Raw genomic sequence first — 20,212 nt, 5'->3', positions numbered from 1 at the left:
TGGGAGATGAGATAAGGAGCAGAATTTCCAGGGGCCAGAGCAAAATTGGACAAACCTGATCTATCCTTGTCTTGGTCCTCCCTACTCCCAGGGTACTGGGAGAGTCGTCTTGTCTTCTGCTGGGGCTCTGGGGAGGAGTTGAGAACTGACTGGTGGTGCAGGCTGGTACATCATTCTCCTGTAATGCCAGAGCTTTGGGGCTGTTCTGATCAAAGGCAACCCCAAAATAGAAGATCCATTTCACACAGCAGGGGGTCTCTGTAACGAGGAGGAGTATCCGGGAAAATGTAAAATTCGGCAAAAAGGGGTGAGGAGAAAGAGGAGAGAGGAAAAACATAATGCCAGCTTATTATTTATGTGAAGCAGGTTTATTTTATTTATTTATGTTTTTTTTCTTCTTCTTCTCCAGATTAGTGGATCCAAGGCATATATGCCAGTCTCCCTAGCAGTGCCTGGTGGGCTGCAGTCCATGGGGTCGCTAAGAGTCGGACACGACTGAGCGACTTCACTTTGACTTTTCACTTTCATGCATTGGAGAAGGAAATGGCAACCCACTCCAGTGTTCTTGCCTGGGGAATCCCAGGGACGGGGGAGCCTGATGGGCTGCAGTCTATGGGGTCGCACAGAGTCGGACACGACTGAAGCGACTCAGCAGCAGCCGCAGCCCTAGCGGTGCAGCGGCACTATCTCTGCTGGTGGTGCCCTCTGCTGGTCACTGTCAGAATTTCAACGCTGTTTAAAGAGCGATCAACATCTCTTGGGGCTTCCCAGGTGGCGTTAGTGGTAAAGAGCCTGCCTGCCAGTGCAGGAGACGCAAGAGATGAGGGTTTGATCCCTGGGTCAGGAAGGTCCCCTGGAGGAGGGCATGGCAACCCACTCCAGTATTCTTGCCTGGAGAATCCCATGGAGAGACAGGGCTGGTGGGCTGCAAGTCCACAGGGTCACCAAGAGATAACTGAAGTGACTTAGCGCGCACATCTCTACCGGTAATGAAGCATTCCCCAGGGTCTAGGCCCTGGGTTACGTATTTTATGAGCATAATCTTAGTCAATTCTCACAACAATCATTAGATGAAGAAAAACGGAACCTCAGACAGTTTAAATGCAGATCCAGTCTCTTAACTGCTGGACGGCACTGAGTCAGCCGCCAGGCTAGAGAGCTGACCTTGGGTAGGTGGTCCTGTTATTCAGTCCCAGCCCTAGCGATGAACGCAAATCTATTCTGCATTAAAGACCATACTCCAGAGTCTAAATAATTCCATGTGGGAGTGCAGTTTAGTTTCTAACTTAAATCCATCAATATCTCAAGCGCATGTTTTCCTGGGGGTAGAGTGAGACTTTGAAATACATGCATTATTTATTCTACGATCTAGTGATGGGCCCTGTGCATTTAAATATTGGAAGTCACGCTGTTCTTCTTTGCTCTAACACCTCATACCCAATCTCCATCAGGAAAATCTATCAGCTTCACCTTCAAAATATACCCAGGATCCAGCTGCTTTTCACCAGGTCCGCTAACTACCATCTTGGTCTAAGGCACGGTCATCACTTCTTTGTGTTACTGCGCCAGTCTCCTAACTGATCTTCCACGGTCTTCCGCGGTGGTCAGAGCCAGTCCAGGAGAACATCGGCTGGGCCATGTCCTTTTGTTCGTCTCCTCCAGGTACAAGCCAAACGGTCTCATCAAGGTCTGTAGACTCCTACAAAATCTGGCCTCTCTGATCACGGTTGCCCTTTCTCTCTCCTTCCCTTTTCCCCTTGTTCACACTGCTCCAGCCCCAAGGGCCTCCAAGGGATTCCTGGAATACGCCAAGCTCTGCCTCTGAACTTTGCACTGACTGATCCTTCTGTCTGGAATGCCCTTCCCTCAAATGTCTTCATAACCTGCCTCACCTCCTTTAAACTTTTGCTCAGATGCCACCTTCTTCATGAAGCCTACCCCCAACAACCTACTTAAAAGTACATCACTCTACCCCTCACTGTCAATCTTCCTTCCCTATTTTATTTTTCTGACCTGACGTTGGTGCTGAAAGTCCAGCATCTTGGAAAATCTTTTAATCCTGGAAAACTGGAATTGATGGTCCCCCAAGTGGCGGGCAGGGAGGGCACTGGAAGGTGGGGACAGCCGTCCCCGGGAGCTCCCGAGACCCTTGCTCCAGCCTGGGAGTCCGGGGCAGGGGACTGTCTTTCCGTTGCTGAAGGATGGAGAACGGCTCCATCTCAGAAAAAGCCTTTTGAGTTATTGAAATTGCTGCTTCTTATGAAGAAGAAAGTGAGTTTCTATTTCCCAGTAAGTGGTGCAAGAGTAGAAAAATGATAGTGTAATGATGTTCCAGTGGAACAATTATTTTCCTGAGATGGAACAACATAAAGTATCACTTTGATTACACTCTGCCTACTTATTCCACCCCCTCCAGCTGGGTTTAGTGGCCAATAAATCTTCCGGGAGCCTCCCTGACCCGGGGCTGCTACCTCCGCAGGGACTCGCTGGCTAGCCGGGTCCTCCTCTGCCCGGCTAAGCCTGCGTCTCTCAACCGCCCCTTGAGATGACTCATCCAGGCCAGAGCCAGGGGCAGAGGTGAAAGGAGATTGAGGCAGAGAGGCAGGGGGCTGATCGGAGACCCGGGGTGTGACCTTGAACCAGAGATGAAGGCCTGCCCTGGGGCTGGCTGGAGAGGCCTTTGGTGGACGGACCGAGGAGGAGAGGGGAACCAGGAAGAGACTTTAAAGGCAGTTTCGGAAGGGCTGTTTGCACGGGGAGGAAAAAGAGGAGGGTCACTCAGAAGGTGACGAGGGGTCCGAACCAGCAGAAAGCCTTTGGTGGCGTTCATTGGTGCGGCCACCTGAGGCGAAACATTGGCACTGTTTTTTTGCTCTCTGATTGAATCTCCAGACACACCCAGGTTGTTTGGTCCCTGAGTCCATCTCAGTCTGCCTGTTGTTCTTGTACAGTCGCTCAGTCGTGTCCAACTCTTTGCGACCCCACGGACTGTAGCACGCCAGGCTTCCCTGTCCTTCAGTGCCTCTGGGAGTTTGCTCAAATTCATGTCCATTGAGTCGGTGATGCCATCCAACCATCTCATCCTCTGTCGTCCCCTTCTCCTCCCGTCTTCAATCTTTCCCAACATCAGAGTCTTTTCAAATGAGTCGGCTCTTTGCATCAGGTGGCCAAAGTATTGGAGCTTCAGCTTCAGCATCAGTCCTTCCAATGAATATTCAGGGTTAGGCTGCCATAATAAAGCACCACAGGCTGAAAGTAAGTGAAAGTGAAAGTTGGTCAGCCGTGTCCGACTCTTTGAAATCCCATGGACTCTATAGTCCATGGAATTCTCCAGGCCAGAACCTGGGGTGGGGAGCCTTTCCCTTCTCCAGCGGATCTTGAGTGGCTGAAATAAGAGAGCTTTGTTTCTCAGTTCTGGAGGCCTAGATCAAGGTGCTGGTCGACATGGTTTCTGGTGAGACCTCTCTCCTGGCTTCTAGACGTGTCCTCACGAGGAAGAGAGAGAGAAAGGGCTCTGGTGTCCTTTCCCTTTTCTTATAAAGGCACCAAGTCTCTCGGATTGAAGTCCTGCCTCCGACCTCATTTACTCTTTATCACTTGCTCTTTGCTCCTAGGCCCTGTTTCCAAATCCATCGGGCTTTGACCTTCCATTTGGAAGGGGTAACACCAGCATCCATCCCGTCACGTTGCCTAATTAGAACTGATGCCTCCTCCTGGGCCCTGGCTTCACCCCAGAGATGCAGTCTGGGAAAAGCTCACCTCCAATCAGAGGATTACATCCTGTCCCCAGATATTTAAATCAGTGGTTCTCAAAGTGTGGTCCCTGGACCAGCAGAATCAGCATCACCTCAGAACTAGTCAGAAATGCCCACCTCAACCCCTCGAGTCAGGGATTCCGGGGATCTGTGTTTTAACAAGCCTGCTAGACAATTTCAGCGTAGGACTGTATTTGAAAACAACTGTGAATAAATGGAAGTCTCCCTTGAGAGGGCTTCCCAGGTAGTAGTAAAGAGCCTGCCTGCCAGCGCAGGAGATATAAGAGGCACAGGTTCAATCCCTGGGTCGGGAAGACCCCCTGGAGGAGGGCATGGCAACCCACTCCAGTATTCTTACCTGGAGAATCCCATGGGCAGAGGAGCCTGGTGGGCTATATGGTTCATGGGGTTGCAAAGAGTCAGACAAGACTGAAGCAACTTCGCATGCACGCATGCACTCCCCTGAGAACTGTACCTAGAGATTTTCAACCTTTAGAATCAGAGTCACTGGGAGAGCTTATAAAAATATAGGTGGTCCAGCCCCACCATCTGAGCCTGTGATACAAGGGCCTATGGTGAGGCTGGAGAATGTAGATTTCTGGCAGGTTCCCAGGGAGGCTGATGCTGCTGGTCTTGGGACTTCTGGGAGCTCTTCTGGGCACTTTGCTGGGAAGGTGCTCACCACAGACCAGGTTCCAGGTGTTCTCCGCCCCTTCACTCCAGACTGGCCGGCTCTGGCTTCCCACGGTCACGTGCACCTGGATGGCTGCTCCGTCCAGTGTGGTCTGGTGTTGGGGTTTGGGTGCCTGACACTCTCAGGCCAGAGCTTCACCAAAGGACCTGTCAATTCAGGCTCAAACCGGATGTGGGGCATAGGTCCACCTCACCGATGTCCACGAGCTGGTCCTTGTCTCTGACCCGGCCTCTTTTGCCACTTCTGTTTCAGCACTAAGTGGGACCCTGGTAAGCATCTGATCAGGGTCCTATTTCCTCCCGGCTGGTGGAGCCTGGCCTTAACTGTGCTGTGATCTCCTTCCCTAACACCCAGCTCTCGCACATCGCCGCACCCTTGTTTTATTTTCCGCTTCTGAACCTGGATGCTGGAGCCAGGGCCCTCCTGCTAACTGCCAGACGTGACTGCTCCTCTCCTCCTGTTTCCCCAGTTTCCTGAATTTGGCCTCCTGGGAGGTGATTCTCAGCCTCTGAGTTGTCCACTTGAGTGTCCTGAGGGCCTAGGCCAACCACTGCTGCTGTTCCAGCCACAATCCTCGGGTCCACACCAGTGCTAAGAGCAGCGGCGGCAGTTCTCACAGGGCCGGTCCACCCCTGTGGGAAGTCCTGGCCCCAAGTCCTCCATGATCTAGCCTGTCCACCCAGCTGTCCATGTCCTGAACCATATCTGGGGATGTGACAGGCCCCCAGAGCCATGTGCCAGGACACGGTCCAGCCTGGGAGAAGTGACGCTGGCGCTTGGAGATGCTGTATCGTTAAACCCCGTGTTGCCCTGGCCATAGAGGGATGCGCTGTGCTGTTGGCTGGACTCCCGAGTCCTTAGGATTAAGGACAGGTGGTGGGTTTTTATTGCACTGTTATCAATTATAGGGGTCCTTTAGCAATTGCTGGCTGGGAAGGAGAGGAATGAAGAAGGCTATGGTTTTTGTCCTAATTTGTTTGGTTTGGGGCTGGACCCCAAGCTCTGGAACCACAGTAATTAGCCCAGCTGCAGAATTGGGCACACGAAGCACGTGGCTGTCACTGCTCCAAGGGGCCGGGCTGGCACCAGAGCCTTTGGAGCTAACGAGGGGGCTGCTGTCAGCTGGGGGAGGGGTGTGAGTGTAGCAGCAGATGTAGGTTGGGGGCTGGGGGGCTTTTAGTTCCCAGCCTCCCCTCCCGACTCCTTCTCTCTCCTCCTTTGGCGTTTGGAGCTGCCCCATTGCTGAATCTGGGAGTGGGGGTCAGGGAGGAAGGGAGCCCCCTTGGGATTAGGAGGGCAGAGGTGAGGGAGGGGCACATGGAGTGTCTGACTGGCATGGAGGCCCATTTAATGGCCAGGCTGGGATGACCTGGTGCTCACCAGGCAGGGACAGCAGAGGGGAGCGTGGGGAAGTTGTGCAGAGGCCCGGGAGACAGGGCAGCTGCCATTTGCCAAGCCAACCAGAAAATTGAAAAGATGGCTCGGCGTGCACATGGCACTCTGGGTGGGCGAAGGGTAGGCACGAGTCAGGGGCACGAGGGGGCACCGGGCGCCCCAGAAGGGCTCTGCGGAACCAACAACGGGAACCCGGCCGGGGGCATCTTTGCACATGGGGCTGGTCAGTTTCCCCCGGGAGTGCATTCCAAGTCCCATCGCTGGGGCTATGAGCTGTGCCAGGGGTGGGCACTGTGGGTGCACACCCCCAGCCTTCAGGGGGGCTGCTCCATGGCCTCTGAAGGAGGCTTCCCCACCCTGGCTTTCCGTCCATCCTTCTCAAGCCCTGATTGAGATGCCCAGTTCCCAGCGTACCCGTGTGAACAGTTAAGCCGCTTCAGGCGTTTGACCTCTGTGTGCAGCAAGGGTGTCCAGAATTTGTGGCATTTTCTGACTCCAGGTCTCTGCTCCCGATTGTAGAAGGAAATCACGGCAGGAAAGATTTAGGGCAGACATTTAGGAAGGAACTCATAAAAGGAGGTGAGGAATGCGGGGGAAAGGAGCTGAAGGTTTTCTCAACAAGCCACTTCAGGACTCCGACTAGCAAGTCAGATGGGGTGAAGCTGATGTCTGAGGCCTGGAGGCTGGAGAGCAGTCCAGTGACCAGGGACACCGAGGGCTCTCAGAGTGGGCCGGGACCAGACGCGGACCGGGGAGCTAACATCGCGCCAGCGGCCGCTTGCTTCCTTGGCTGAGCTGTCTTCCTTGCCGCGTGCCCAGAGTGACACCGCAGGGACACGGGGCCATTCAGAGACGAGCAGGGTGCGAGGGAGGCCGGGCCGCCGCCCTTTGCCTCTGCCCCGAGGGGTCTGCTGGACTCACTCCCTTCCTCTTCCCGTCAGCGGGGCTGGAGGACGTGCTCTTCCCCGAACCCCTGGCAGATGGCAGCCGCTGGCTTTCCCTCTGGCCCTTCCTGTTCCTAACAGGTCTGGACGGCCAGAGCTTGAAGAGGCAGTGAGTGAAGTCGCTCAGTCGTGTCCGACTCCTTGCCACCCCTCAGACTCTACAGTCCACGGAAGTCTCCAGGCCAGAAGCCTGGAGTGGGCAGCCTATCTCTTCTCCAGGGGATCTTCCCAACCCAGGAATCGAACCCAGGTCTCCCGCATTGCAGGCGGATTCTTTACCAGCTGAGCCACACGGGAAGCCCTTGAAGAGGCAGGGAAAAGACAAAAACAAACAAACAAAAACCAAACAAACAAACAAAAAACCAACAACAACCCAGATCCCGAGAGATGGTCAAAGCGGTGAGAGGCCGAGAGAGAGGTATGTGAGATAACTGAACACCGGGCTCTTGGGCTGAGGTTTGGGGAAGGTGGGGAGCCTCATTTTCCTCAGGCTGAGCCCAAGACGGGAGGGGGCGGTGGGAACACACACTCTGCTGAGCTGGGGTGGGGGGGGCGGGATGGGGAAGGGCCCGCAGCATCCATGGCCGAGACAGCTCATTCTCGTGGCCCGCCGTCTCCCCCACGAGCCTCTGCCCTGCTCCACTTCCATCTCGCTCTACCAGGAACTCTGGTTGAACAGCATCGGTGCCTGTTTTGTTCATCCTGTGTCCTCTGGGCTCTGTGAGAGCTCGCTAGAGTTGGTGAGAAGAGTTTAGAAAGAGGGAGGTACGGCTGCTGGCGCACGAGCTGGGGCACAAGCCTGCCGCCGTCTCCACCGTGGGCCCTTCCCGCTAGCTTCTCTCTCTTCTCCAGGCGCCTCCTTTCTCCACACCCTACTACCATCTTTCTCTCTTTGCTCAGTTTTCCTGTTTCCCCTCCACAGACCTGGCCTGGTCCCTGGCTGTTCTGACGTGCACAGAAAGATGCATTTGTAGCGTGCTTTCTCAAGGAGTCCTCCACGAACATCCAGTCCCTGTATAAGGATGTGCCGCCAGGGTCCCACTGTGTGCTCCCTTCCTGGACCTTCCTGGACTCCGCCTGCTCACGCATCTCTCCGGGCATCTGAAAGGATGGAGCCAGGCCGCATCCAGGCAGGTGGAACAGGCCCCAGCTGCGATTTAATTGTGTCCCTCTGACCACACATTACCCTGGGTTCACACTCACCTCCTGCTGTTTGTGTGTGCTAAGTCACTTCAGTCGTGTCCCACTCTGTGCGACCCTATGGACCACAGCCCACCAGGCTTCTCTGTCCATGGGATTCTTGGGCAAGAATACTGGATGGGTTGCCATGCCCTTCTCCAAGGGGTCTTCCCAACCCAGGGATCGAACCGGCGTCTCCTACATCTCCTGCATTGGCAGGTGGGTTCTTTACCACCAAGCACCACCTGAGACGCCCATCCTGATGCTTGCCACCCCCTTTAAAAAAGCAGAGACCTTTCAAGCACCTTGACAAGAGACAAATCACATTTTCCTGATGTGACTGGCTGGATATTGGAGCACTGCTCCCAGAAGATTTATTAGTCAAAGTAGCATTGTGAGAAAGTGTCGATGCTTAGAGCTCGGTGCCTTTTATTTGAGACTAATTTGTAACACAGGCAATAATTTAGAGGAATTTTTGAGAAAGAGGGATCAACGGGAGGACAGGTACAAACGTCAGGATGTCATCGGTGATTTGGTCAAAAAGTCAGCTTGTAGAAAATACCTGAAAATCAGTACATAGTTACCCGAGCTGCCTAAGCCTTCCATTTCATCCTGTGTTGCCGTGGAAAATAACAACCCAGGAAGATAAAGAATGAGCCAGAGATTATGCAAGATTCTCATCTGTCAAAGAAGTTGTTTATCCCACATACTGGTTTCCAGCCCTTAAAATGAACCTGGCTTGCCCATACATGCAGTCCCACCTTTGGAGACAAAAAAGAACCTCAGTGTGGTAGGTAAGCTTTTAAGATGGCTTCTAGTGATCCCTGCCTCTTGGGAGTCACTCACCTGTGTAATCCCTTCCCCTTTAGTGTGGGCTGGGCTCACTTCAGTTCAGTTCAGTTCAGTCGCTCAGTCGTGTCCGACTCTTTGCGACCCCATGAATCACAGCACACCAGGCCTCCCTGTCCATCACCAACTCCTGGAGTTCACTCAAACTCACGTCCATGGAGTCTGTGATGCCATCCAGCCATCCCGTCCTCAGTCGTCCCCTTCTCCTCCTGCCCCCAATCCCTCCCAGCATCAGAGTCTTTTCCAATGAGTCAACGCTTCGCATGAGGTGGCCAAAGTACTGGAGTTTCAGCTTTAGCATCATTCCTTCCAAAGAAATCCCAAGGCTGATCTCCTTCAGAATGGACTGGTTGGATCTCTTTGCAGTCCAAGGGACTCTCAAGAGTCTTCTCCAACACCACAGTTCAAAAGCATCAATTCTTCGGCGCTCAGCCTTTTACACAGTCCAACTCTCACATCCATACATGACCACTGGAAAAACCATAGCCATGACTAGACGGACCTTAGTTGGCAAAGTAATGTCTCTGCTTTTTAATATGCTATCTAGGTTGGTCATAACTTTCCTTCCAAGGAGTAAGCATCTTTTAATTTCATGGCTGCAGTCACCATCTGCAGTGATTTGGGAGCCCCCCAAAATAAAGTGTGACACTGTTTCCACTGTTTCCCCATCTATTTCCCATGAAGTGATGGGACCGGATGCCATGATCTTCATTTTCTGAATGTTGAGCTTTAAGCCAACTTTTTCACTCTCCTCTTTCACTTTCATCAAGAGGCTTTTTAGTTCCTCTTCACTTTCTGCCATAAGGGTGGTGTCATCTGCATATCTGAGGTGACTGACATTTCTCCCAGCAATCTTGATTCCAGCTTGTGCTTCTTCCAGCCCAGCGTTTCTCATGATGTACTCTGCATAGAAGTTAAATAAGCAGGGTGACAATATAGAGGCTTGACATACTCCTTTTCCTATTTGTAACCAGTCTGTTGTTCCATGTCCAGTTCTAACTGTTGCTTCCTGACCTGCATACAGATTTCTCAAGAGGCAGGTCAGGTGGTCTGGTATTCCCATCTCTTTCAGAATTTTCCACAGTTTATTGTGATCCACACAGTCAAAGACTTTGGCATAGTCAATAAAGCAGAAATAGATGTTTTTCTGGAACTCTCTTGCTTTTTCCATGATCCAGTGGATGTTGGCAATTTGATCTCTGGTTCCTCTGCCTTTTCTAAAACCAGCTTGAACATCTGGAAGGCCACGGTTCATGTATTGCTGAAGCCTGGCTTGGAGAATTTTGAGCATTATTTTACTAGCATGTGAAATGAGTGCAACTGTGCGGTAGTTTGAGCATTCTTTGGCATTGCCTTTCTTTGGGATTGGAATGAAAACTGACCTTTTCCAGTCCTGTGGCCACTGCTGAGTTTTCCCAATTTGCTGGCATATGGAGTGCAGCACTTTCACAGCATCATCTTTCAGGATTGAAGTAGCTCAACTGGAATTCCATCACCTCCACCAGCTTTGTTCATAGTGATGCTTTCTAAGGCCCACTTGACTTCACATTCCAGGATGTCTGGCTCTGGGTGAGTGATCACACAATCATGATTATCCCGGTCATGAAGATCTTTTTTGCACAGTTCAAATGAATAAAATATGGTAGAAGTCTGTTTTAGGCCACTAAGTTTTGGGATCATTCGTTATACAACAGCAGAGACCCCGAGACTGATTCTCGATCTCTAGGGCCCCTTCAGAGCCCTCTGTTCACCACGGCCCCTGCTTTCTGTTCTCCAGCTTCCCAGTTCTATCTCCCAGCCCCTAACCTCTTGCTTTGATTCCATCTTTAGCTCCCCCTCCAGTTGCTCGGGTTGATGGTCAGGTCTTGGCCTTACCATGTGGCTTTGACCTTGGGACCTCTCCAGATGCAATGTGAGGGGTCTGCCCTCTGATTGAACACCTTATAATCTTGTGTAAGACACCGCTTACCTCCTGAACCCTACACTGGCCAGACCTGCCCTCCCACCTGCCCCAGATCCACCCCAAAGCGGGATCAGAGCGTCAACTGACTCACCAGAGCAGGAAAGCCTAACCAGACACTCTGGAAAGATCTTCAGTGAAAGCTGGAACAACCTCCTTATCTTGAGAAAACCCCTTGCCTCCGTGGCCCTTCCCCGTTCTCTTCGCGTTCCTATCAATCTGGACTTTCCTGCATTTGTTAGCTGATGGATGGCGAGTGGTTGGCCCATTACTTTGTAAAAACAAGATGTTGTTTTCAGATATTTTTCTTTCCTCCCTCTTCCCCCTACTCCTGCCTCACTTAAAAGCTTTCATTCTTTAAGTCCAGTCAGTATTTCATTCATTATTATCGTTATTTTTGGAGTTTAGACATTAAAATGATTGAGTCTGGGTTTCATTATGGGCCTCTGGTGACTTAGGATAAATATTCTCTGAGACGGAGGGAGTATTTGGATACTTTTTCTCAGTCACTCTGGTCTCATGATAGTTCTGGCTTCAGAGTAAACCTGAGGCCAGCCGAAGCTGGGGCACAGAATTAGAATTCGATTCACGGTCACTGGGTTGCCCATAGATTCTGACGACTCAAATAAAAATCTAACATTTCTGTGTGGGTCTGGGGGAAACTGGACATGACATGCCTCATCTCTTGTCACCAAGACATATCCTAATAGGAGAAATGCTTGATGACACGGGAAGGGTGCCTTGCCTATAGGAGACGCATGCTAACTGTTTTAGGTATCTGCTGCGAAGGTGAACAAGACTGTGGAGGTCCACCCACCTGCTTTCTGCAGTGGCATCATCTGTGGTCACCCTGGAATCGCTGATGTGTGACCAGCTCAGTCCCAAAGCATTGTCTCCCTTGAGGTCCAGACCCCTGGACTTGCAGCTCACCAGACAACGCCCTTGAATGCCCCGCAAGATCGGAAAGCTCTTCATACCCCAGATCGAACTTCTTATCTTTCCCCCAAAGCCACCCCTCATCCATTCTCTCCCATCTTCTGGAATCCCTTCGTTTTGTTCTAGTTAGAAAGCTGGGTTCAGATACGACTCCTGTGTCTCCCTCACATGTGCTTGCGGCCAGCCTCTGAGTTGGGTGGATTTTGTGTTTCGTATGTTTTTTTGTTCTTTCTTAAAGTATACATTTTATTGACGTATAGTTCATTTACAGTGTTTCCAGTGCACGGCAAGGGGATTCAGTTATACATATACGCATATTATTTTTGAAATTATTCTCCATTATAGATTATTCTAAGATACTGACTATAGCTCCCTGCGCTATACTGTAAACCTCTGTTGCTTGTTGCACACCTATATTTTTAAATTAGAAATCTAGTATTCTATTCATACTAAGTCAAACAAGCAGAATCAAAACATCATAAATTTTTTAGTTAGGCAAAAATTCAGAAGTTTTATAAAATACATATATATCATACATATTATTTACATGTATTATACAGAAGCTTTTCTACTATGCTTGCTAAAGGCTTGAGAAAGAACATCAATAAACAGAAAGAAAGAAGAGATGGAGAAACTGAAAAATGTAAACTAAATGAGAGCTACCTGTATTGTTCAGTCGCTCGGTCGAGTCCGACTCTTTGCGACCCCATGGACTGCGGCACGCCAGGCCTCCCTGTCCTTCACCATCTCCCAGGGCTTGCTCAAACTCATGTCCTTCAAGTCCAGCCATCTCGTCCTCTGTCTCCCCTTTCTCCTCTTGCCTTCAACCTTTCCCAGCATCAGGGTCTTTTCCAGTGAGTCAGACTAGATAAAAATAAAAGATCTTCATATAGTCCGGTTGTTTTTGAACACGGCTGCTCATTAGAAGCACACCTGGAGCTCTGGAGAAAAGACAGTGTCTCGTATGTTTCTTGAGTGGGGCCCCTCCCTCCACCTCCACTGTCCCCTCATGTCTCTTCTGCGTTGCTTCTAACTGGCCCTTTGCTTCCAGGAGCCAGCTCATCCCCACATCCCTGCCAGAGAGACCAGAACTTTAAAACCATTCAAAGACTTTTTATCACCCTTGGGTACGCTGTCCAAACTGTGAGTGTCATGGAAAGACCTTACCTGATGTGACCAGGCTCGACTTCCTTCTGCAGCCTTTATCATTTTTTCTGAAATGCTCCTTGAATTTGATGTTTTAGGCACAGTGAAGATTGTCCCACTACTCGCTTAAGGCTTTACATACAAGGTTTCCTTGCCTGGGTATCTCCTCCCATCCTGTTGGCTCCCCACTGCACCTGGGTTTCTTCTCTTTTTCCTTCCAAACTCAGCTTAGCTGCCACCTCCCCTGGCGAGTCTTCCCTATCCCCAGGCCTGGGTTGGCTGTTAATATTTCTCAGTGGGCTCCTAAGTGCCTGGTGCTTGTTCTGCCATTGTTAATACCTGCTTGCCCATTGAGAGCGGGGGTGACCGTGTGTCTGGTGCCTCAGACACTGCCTGGCCCACAGGAGGAGACTTGAAATAATTCACCAGGAAACAAAGGAATGTGCCAAATACACTGAAGGGGAGTTTTCCAATTTCTGGGAACCGATAGGTAATAAAAACCTTCTCCTGCCCCCTTACCCAGCAAAGAAACTTTAGCTAGTATAATGTGATAATATTATAATATAATATATAATACAATTATATATATATATATATATATATATATATATATATATATGCCTTCCTTAGTGGCTCACATGGTAAAGAATCTGCCTGCAATGTGGGAGACTTGAGTTCGATCCCTGGGTCAAGAAGATCCCCTGGAGAAGGAAATGGCAACCTACTCCAGTATTCTTGCCTGGGAAATTATACATAATTCATATTAATGATACATAAAATATGTAAATACATAAAGTCCATATATATTATATTATATGGATATAATATATAATGTTGCATATATATATATCATAGTCTAATGAGTCCTAGACTCAGGGTCCTTTGCCTCTTATTAGGAGAAGTTACTGAACATGGGCTCCAAAATCCCTGCAGATGGTGACTGCAGCCATGAAATTAAAAGACACTTGCACATTGGGAGAAAAGCTATGACCAGCCTAGACAGCATATTAAAAAGCAGAGACATTACTTGGCCAACAAAGGTCCATCTAGTCAAAGCTATGGTTTTTCCAGTAGTCTATGAATGTGAGAGTTGGACTATAAAGTAAGCTGAGCACTGAAGAATTGATGCTTTTGAATTGTGGTGTTGGAGAAGACTCTTGAGAGTCCCTTGGACTGCAAGGAGATCCAACCAGTCCATCCTAAAGGAGATCAGTCCTGAATATTCATTGGAAGGACTGAGGCTGAAGCTGAAGCTCCAATACTTTGGCCACCTGATGCAAAGAACTGACTCCTTGGAAAAGACCCTGATGCTGGGAAAGATTGAGGGCTGGAGAAGAAGGGGATGACAGAGGATGAGGTGGTTGGATGGCATCACTGACTCGATGGACATGAGTTTGAGCAAGCTCCGGGAATTGGTGATAGACAGGGAGGGCTGGCGTGCTGTAGTCCATGGGGTCACAAGGAGTCGGACATAACTGAGTGACTGAACTGAACTGAACTTAAAGTGAAGCCTTAGCTTCTGCCACCTGTGAAGCAGGAACCACCTCACCTTCCAGACAGTGTGAGGAGCAGGCAAGGCGGCGGAGGCCAGGGTGTCCATCTCTGTAAACTCCAGGCTAGAAGGCAGTTGTTCCGTCTGCTCCCATAGAAGCCTGGACCCGGGGCAATGAACTTGTGCTTTCAAGAGCAAAGCTGACAGAGCAGCCTTGATAAGGGTCCTGGTTGTCGGATATGATAATAATAGTCTCATTTATTAATATAAAGGCCCGCTAATAGAGGCGGTACTTTTAATTAGCCAACACGGCCACGATATTAATTTTTATCCAGAGTTATTTAAGTCCAAGAGCCTTCTTCCTCTCTTCTGTTAGCACTTAGCTGGAGGGCGATTGAGAACATTTGTAATTGGATTTCTGCGCCGGACTTAATTATAAGGAGACAATAAAGCCCTGAAATGCGGCAGGTTCTACCCTGCTAACTACTATTTTCCAGAGACTCGCTCAGACCAATGAATGTGCAGATTTATCTAAATTATAATTTTTAAACTTAACAAAGCTTTCCCTCCCCTGCCCCCCCAGGACCCGAGAGGACTCTGCTGGGAGGGCAGCTTTGCAGGGAGGCGGGCACGGAGGCCGCGTGCTTCACTCCTGTAATCAAGTCTTTCGCTCCACGGGCCACCGGGCGGCTTCCCCAGGCCCCTGGGGATCTCGGAAGAGTATTTTCTTCCCTTGGCCAAATGGCTTATTAATAGAATCGGCTTATTTATATCTCACCCAGAAAATCCCAAAGTGACGCAGCGACAGGGAGATATCGAGCCAATTAGTTGCTGGGCTTGGTGTCGTGGGGGGAAAGCTAGTTATTAATTTACTGCCCTTCACCAGTGGCAGAATCGATTCAGAGGAAACCAAAAGGAAAACAAGAAGAGGAAAGCCACGTGTTTCAGATCATCTGGGAAAACTCAGAGAGACAAGGCTAAGCCATGCATACCTTCCGCAAAGCTGTCTAACCATAGGGGAGCAGGGAGACCAAGGCCCCCGTCGGGGGTCAGCCGGCTGTGGCCTGGGCACCAGCGCTCATCCGGCGTCTGCGAGGGGCCCGCGTGCTCACACCGCTGCGTTTGGTTCTCACAACGCTCCGCCAGGTGGGCGCACTTCATCCATTTCACAGAAGAAACGCTCATCCCTTCTTCACTCATTCAGCGTTTGTTGAATCTGCTCTGGAGAGACAGTCGTGGCCAGAACGGGAGCTGCACTCTTGCGGCATTCTTGGCTCACGTGGAGAGCTTCCCACGATCGTTAGCCAGCATCATACATGAGCCCAGGTGGACTGTGCCAACGCCAAAGCCTGGGGCGTCACTGCTCCTTCTCCCTGGGTGCTGGGTCCTGTGCGCGGGGGGCCACGACAATGCATACTGTGTGAGGGCCCCTCTACTCCCTGACTGGGCAAGCAGGGGCTTGAAAGGGTCGCCAGGGGAGGGCAGTTGAGTTAGGGCTGGAAAGAAGAGGATCTGCTGAGACAAGGGGGTGAGAGAGTTCTCTGTCTGCCCACAAGAGTGACTGCGGAAGAGAAGCGCAAGAGAGCAGTGCTTTTAAAATTACAGTCATTACATTTGCAGAAGCTGATGGCTGGGATGGGAAACACTGGAGAAGGAAATGGCAACCCATGTCATTTCAAACCATTCCCAGTATTCTTGCCCTGGAGAATCCCATGGACAGAGGAGCCTAGTGGGCTACTGTTCTTGGGGCCACAAAGAGTCAGACACGACTGAGTGACTCAGCACACACGGGAAACAGAACAAGTAAGAGATGAACGTCACCCACACTCCCACTGTCTTATTCGGATCATTCTATAACGCACTGCGGACAGTCTTCCAAATCATGAAAGATTCTATGAGGGCATAATTTTAAGTGGTAGGATAATATTCCATCTTGCGGCTGAACTATAATGTACTGAACTTTCCAAAACTTGGTGGAGATTCAGAAACTTGGGGCATATTTATTTCTACCTATCATTACAAATAAAAGAGATGAACGTTTATGTTTGTCCATATTTTCACTTGTTCAAAATCAAAGTGGAATTATGGCAACAAAGAGAATGAATATTTTAAAGGCTCTGGAGGCTTATTACCATGTTGTATTCTAGAAAGATTGTGCACATGTCTATCATGCTAGCAGTGTGTGAGAAGCCACCACTGCATCATACCTTCATCAATACTCCACGTTGACTTTTACAAGAATTTGCTAATTTGATAGGGCAAAAAATGCATTTCACGACTGTGTTTTCTTCTCATGTGTTGATTGCTAGTGAGGTTTAACAGCCCTTTGTATATTTAAACCGTTATTAACAGTTGTATTTCTTCTCCAGATAGCCTATTCTTGTTCTTTGCGCATTTTTCTTTTGTGTTTAGCGGTTTCCGTTACGTATAAATGCTATTTTATATTTTAAGAACGTTAATTTTTTTGATGTTTTTGTTGCAGACATTTTTCTCAGGTTGATTTTGCTGTTTATTTTTCCTTTCTATGTTTTTTTATAGACATGGTTTGAAATTATATGCAGCCAAATAGATCTATTTTTTCTTTGTGATTTTTCCAATTGCTTTTATACTTAGAAATTCCATCTCCACACTGAGATAGAAATAGTAATCTGTATTTTATTACAAGTATTTTATGGTTTCTTGTTTTACATTTAACTCTTTAATTCATCTGGAATTTAGTTTGTCCTCTCTTGTGTGATAAGGATTTAAATAGATTCTCCCTCTAAATAGTTAACATTTATCCCAGCATCATGTATTAAATAATATTCTCTTTCCCCATTGACTTGAATGCCACCTTTATCACACACACAATTTTTTAGTATACAGTAGGATATTCTGAGCTGTCTTACCCTGTTCAGTTAGTTCTTCTATTATAATCACACTGTTTTAATTATTTCATCTTTATACAGTCACGTATTTTAAAATATGACATATCTGTATATGAAATGGAGCATTTGGTTATCTGGTGGAACAAATCTCCCACAATTACCCTGTTTTACAAAAAAAAAAATTGGCTATTCCTGCTCATTTTCCAGATGAATTTTAGAATCATGCTGTTTAGTTCCAGAAAAAAAAAAACCAGATCCCATTTGGGACTTTGAAAGGGATTGGATTCAACATATATCTTAATTCATGAGCCATTTGCATCTTTGTACTGTTCGGTCTTACCATGTGGAAAAATGACACGTTCTGATTTCCCTCCCCCTCCGCTTCCTTTGTTTTGACAGGTTTAACCCTTTGAGTTAAGCGAAATTTTAGTGTAGGCTGTGAGATGAGGATCAAAATTGATTCATTTTCTTTTTTTTTTTTTGATTCATTTTCAAATAACCAGTTTTCCTTGATTCCAGTTTTTGCATAATTCACACCTTCTCCGATAATTAATGATGTTTCTTTCATCATTTATCAAGTCCTTAAATATATATTAGGGTCTGCTTCAAGGCTGTCTAGTCCCACTCGTCTCTATTCTTGCGCTAACGCCACACTGCTCTGATCATCGCCTTGTCTTTCCCAGCACTGGTTGGAAACACCATCCCTTCCAGATGGCTCTTTGGAGTCGCTGCCTGTTTCTCCCAAGCTGGGATTCATTTCCTGAACAGAGTCAACCCTTTGGCCAGAGCCTCTGGTCAGAGCTTTTCAGTGACTTAGAGGACTCGAATGGAGCAGCCAGATGCTAGGCTTCAGTTTCTGGTTAAGAAAGCACCGAGGTGGCTGGAGACGGAGGGCTGACCTAGGCCCCTGCCTGCTCTCACCATCTCAGGACAGCCGAATGGGGCAGCTCCAGACTCCAGACTGGGGAAGAATGCGGGAGAAGAGGGGCTAGAATATTTCCGGGAGGTGGTGTGAGATACTAATGGAGACAAGAAACCTCCCCACTTCTCAAGTGACTGGTAAGCATGTGCCATGCCTGGGCTAACGACATCATTTGTCTAAATTCCCCCAGAGCCCCCTGAGCCAATACCACAATTTACAGATTAGAAGTCCTGCTCAGATAGAATGTGTGCATACTACGTGGCTTCAGTCGTGTCCGGCTCTGTGCGACCCCATGGACTGCAGCCCGCCAGGCTCCTCTGTCCAGGGGATTCTCCAGGCAAGAATACTGGAGCGGGTTGCCATGCGCTCCTCCAGGGGATCTTCCTGACCCAGAGATCGAACCTGCGTCTCTTACACCTGCATGCACTGGCAGGTGGGTTCTTTATCATTAGTACTATCCGAAGCCCCAGAGGGAATAAGAAGCAACTAATATCACCCAGCTACTAAGCAGCAGAACCTGTTTTTCACTCCGGTTGTCTCCGATCCCAAGGCCCAGGATTATCACTTCTGTCCTTGGGTGGCTCAGGCCAAATAGGAACAGCAGCCCCTCCCCCAGGCTCCTCTGAGCTGGGAATTTGTCATCTGGAGAAAACATTTTCACCTCCTTGAGCTTTGAGGGTTCTCTGGCTCAGTGCTTATGGTGGTAGCATCTGGTGGTGTGAGCTCCAGGGGTTCAAAGCTGGTCTCCTGAGCCAGGGCTCAGAGGCCTCCTCTCCACCTCTCCACCCAGGTTAGTGGGGTCACCTGAGGGTCCTTGCTCTTCTTAGCCATGGTGGGAGCTCTGCCTGCAGGTCCTGTTCCCCACGTCCACCAGCCTGCTGCTGCCCTGACTTCCCAGCCAGCCAGGCAAGTGGGTCATCTAGCTGCTGACTCCTGAGCTTGGGTGTGTGTTGGGGGAGCCCTTGTGCCTGGTGAGGGCTGGAGCTAGGGCCTAGGGCCTGCAGGGAGAAGGAGGACGGGGAAGCCCATCGCTTGAAAAAGGATTCTGTGGACCTGGTCACATTCTGTCCAAAGCAGTGGCTGAGATGGCTAAGACAGCCAGAATTTTAAAATAATAAGCACTTGTTTATTTAATCTGGGCATATATCTGGAGAAATTTGTGATTCAAAGATACATGCACCCTGGTGTTCACAGCAGTACTATTTGCAATAGCCAACCATGGAAGCAACCTAAGTGCCCATCAATAGATGAGTGAGCAAATAAGGTGTAGCATATATATATATACACAGGATACTGCTGCTAAGTCGCTTCAGTCGTGTCCGACTCTGTGCCACCCCATAGATGGCAGTCCACCAGGCTCCCCCGTCCCTGGGATTCTCCAGGCAAGAACACTGGAGTGGGTTGCCATTTCCTTCTCCAATGCATGAAAGTGAAAAGTGAAAGTCAAGTCACTCAGTTGTGTCCAACTCTTAGCGACCCCATGGACTGCAGCCTACCAGGCTCCTCTGCCCATGGGGTTTTCCAGGCAAGAGCACTGGAGCGGGGTGCCATTGCCTTCTCCGATGGATAGACCTAGAGATTATAAAAATGAGTAAGTCAGAGAAAGACAGGTATCATATGATATTACTTACATGTAGAATCTAAAATATGATACAAATGAATTTATCTGCAAAACAGAAAGAGACTCACAGACTTAGAAAACAAACTTCTGGTTACCAAAGGGGAGAGGGTGGAAGGGAGGGATAAAGAAGGAGTTTGGGATTAACCGATACGCACTGCCATATATAAAATAAACAAGGTCAATATCCTACAATAAATTCTAGCAGAAAAGAGAATGAAAAAATACACACAACTGAGTCATGTTGCTGTACACCAGAAGCTAACACAACATTGTAAATCAACTATTCATCAATAAAAAGAGTTTAAAAAGAAGACAATCTAAATTTGCCTCTAATCTTGGTCAATAAACAATGAGCACCTGGTCCCTTTCCCACCCGTTTAATCAGTGGGTACTTGTCCCTGTGGTGCCGTCCTCCTTTCCATGAGAAGTCAGTCCTTATTCACATGCCCACA

At 49.0% G+C, this 20,212-nt stretch overlaps 1 long non-coding RNA gene across 1 annotated transcript in view; it reads left to right on the top strand.

Annotated features, from left to right (window-relative positions):
• LOC138415772 (uncharacterized) overlaps positions 1-8,757 on the top strand; it is a 51,076-nt gene extending 42,319 nt beyond the window's left edge. Inside the window, exons 2-3 of the long non-coding RNA XR_011247402.1 lie at positions 6,870-7,206; positions 7,711-8,757. This is a non-coding gene — a long non-coding RNA (uncharacterized lncRNA). The remainder of the gene's footprint in view (positions 1-6,869; positions 7,207-7,710) is intronic.
• Positions 8,758-20,212: the final 11,455 nt, after the last annotated feature.

This window comes from Ovis canadensis, chromosome 12 (assembly GCF_042477335.2).
Source record: "Ovis canadensis isolate MfBH-ARS-UI-01 breed Bighorn chromosome 12, ARS-UI_OviCan_v2, whole genome shotgun sequence".
Lineage (NCBI taxonomy): Eukaryota > Metazoa > Chordata > Mammalia > Artiodactyla > Bovidae > Ovis > Ovis canadensis.
Note: the sequence above shows the minus strand (reverse complement) of the source record. Positions and strands in the feature narration are given on the sequence as shown.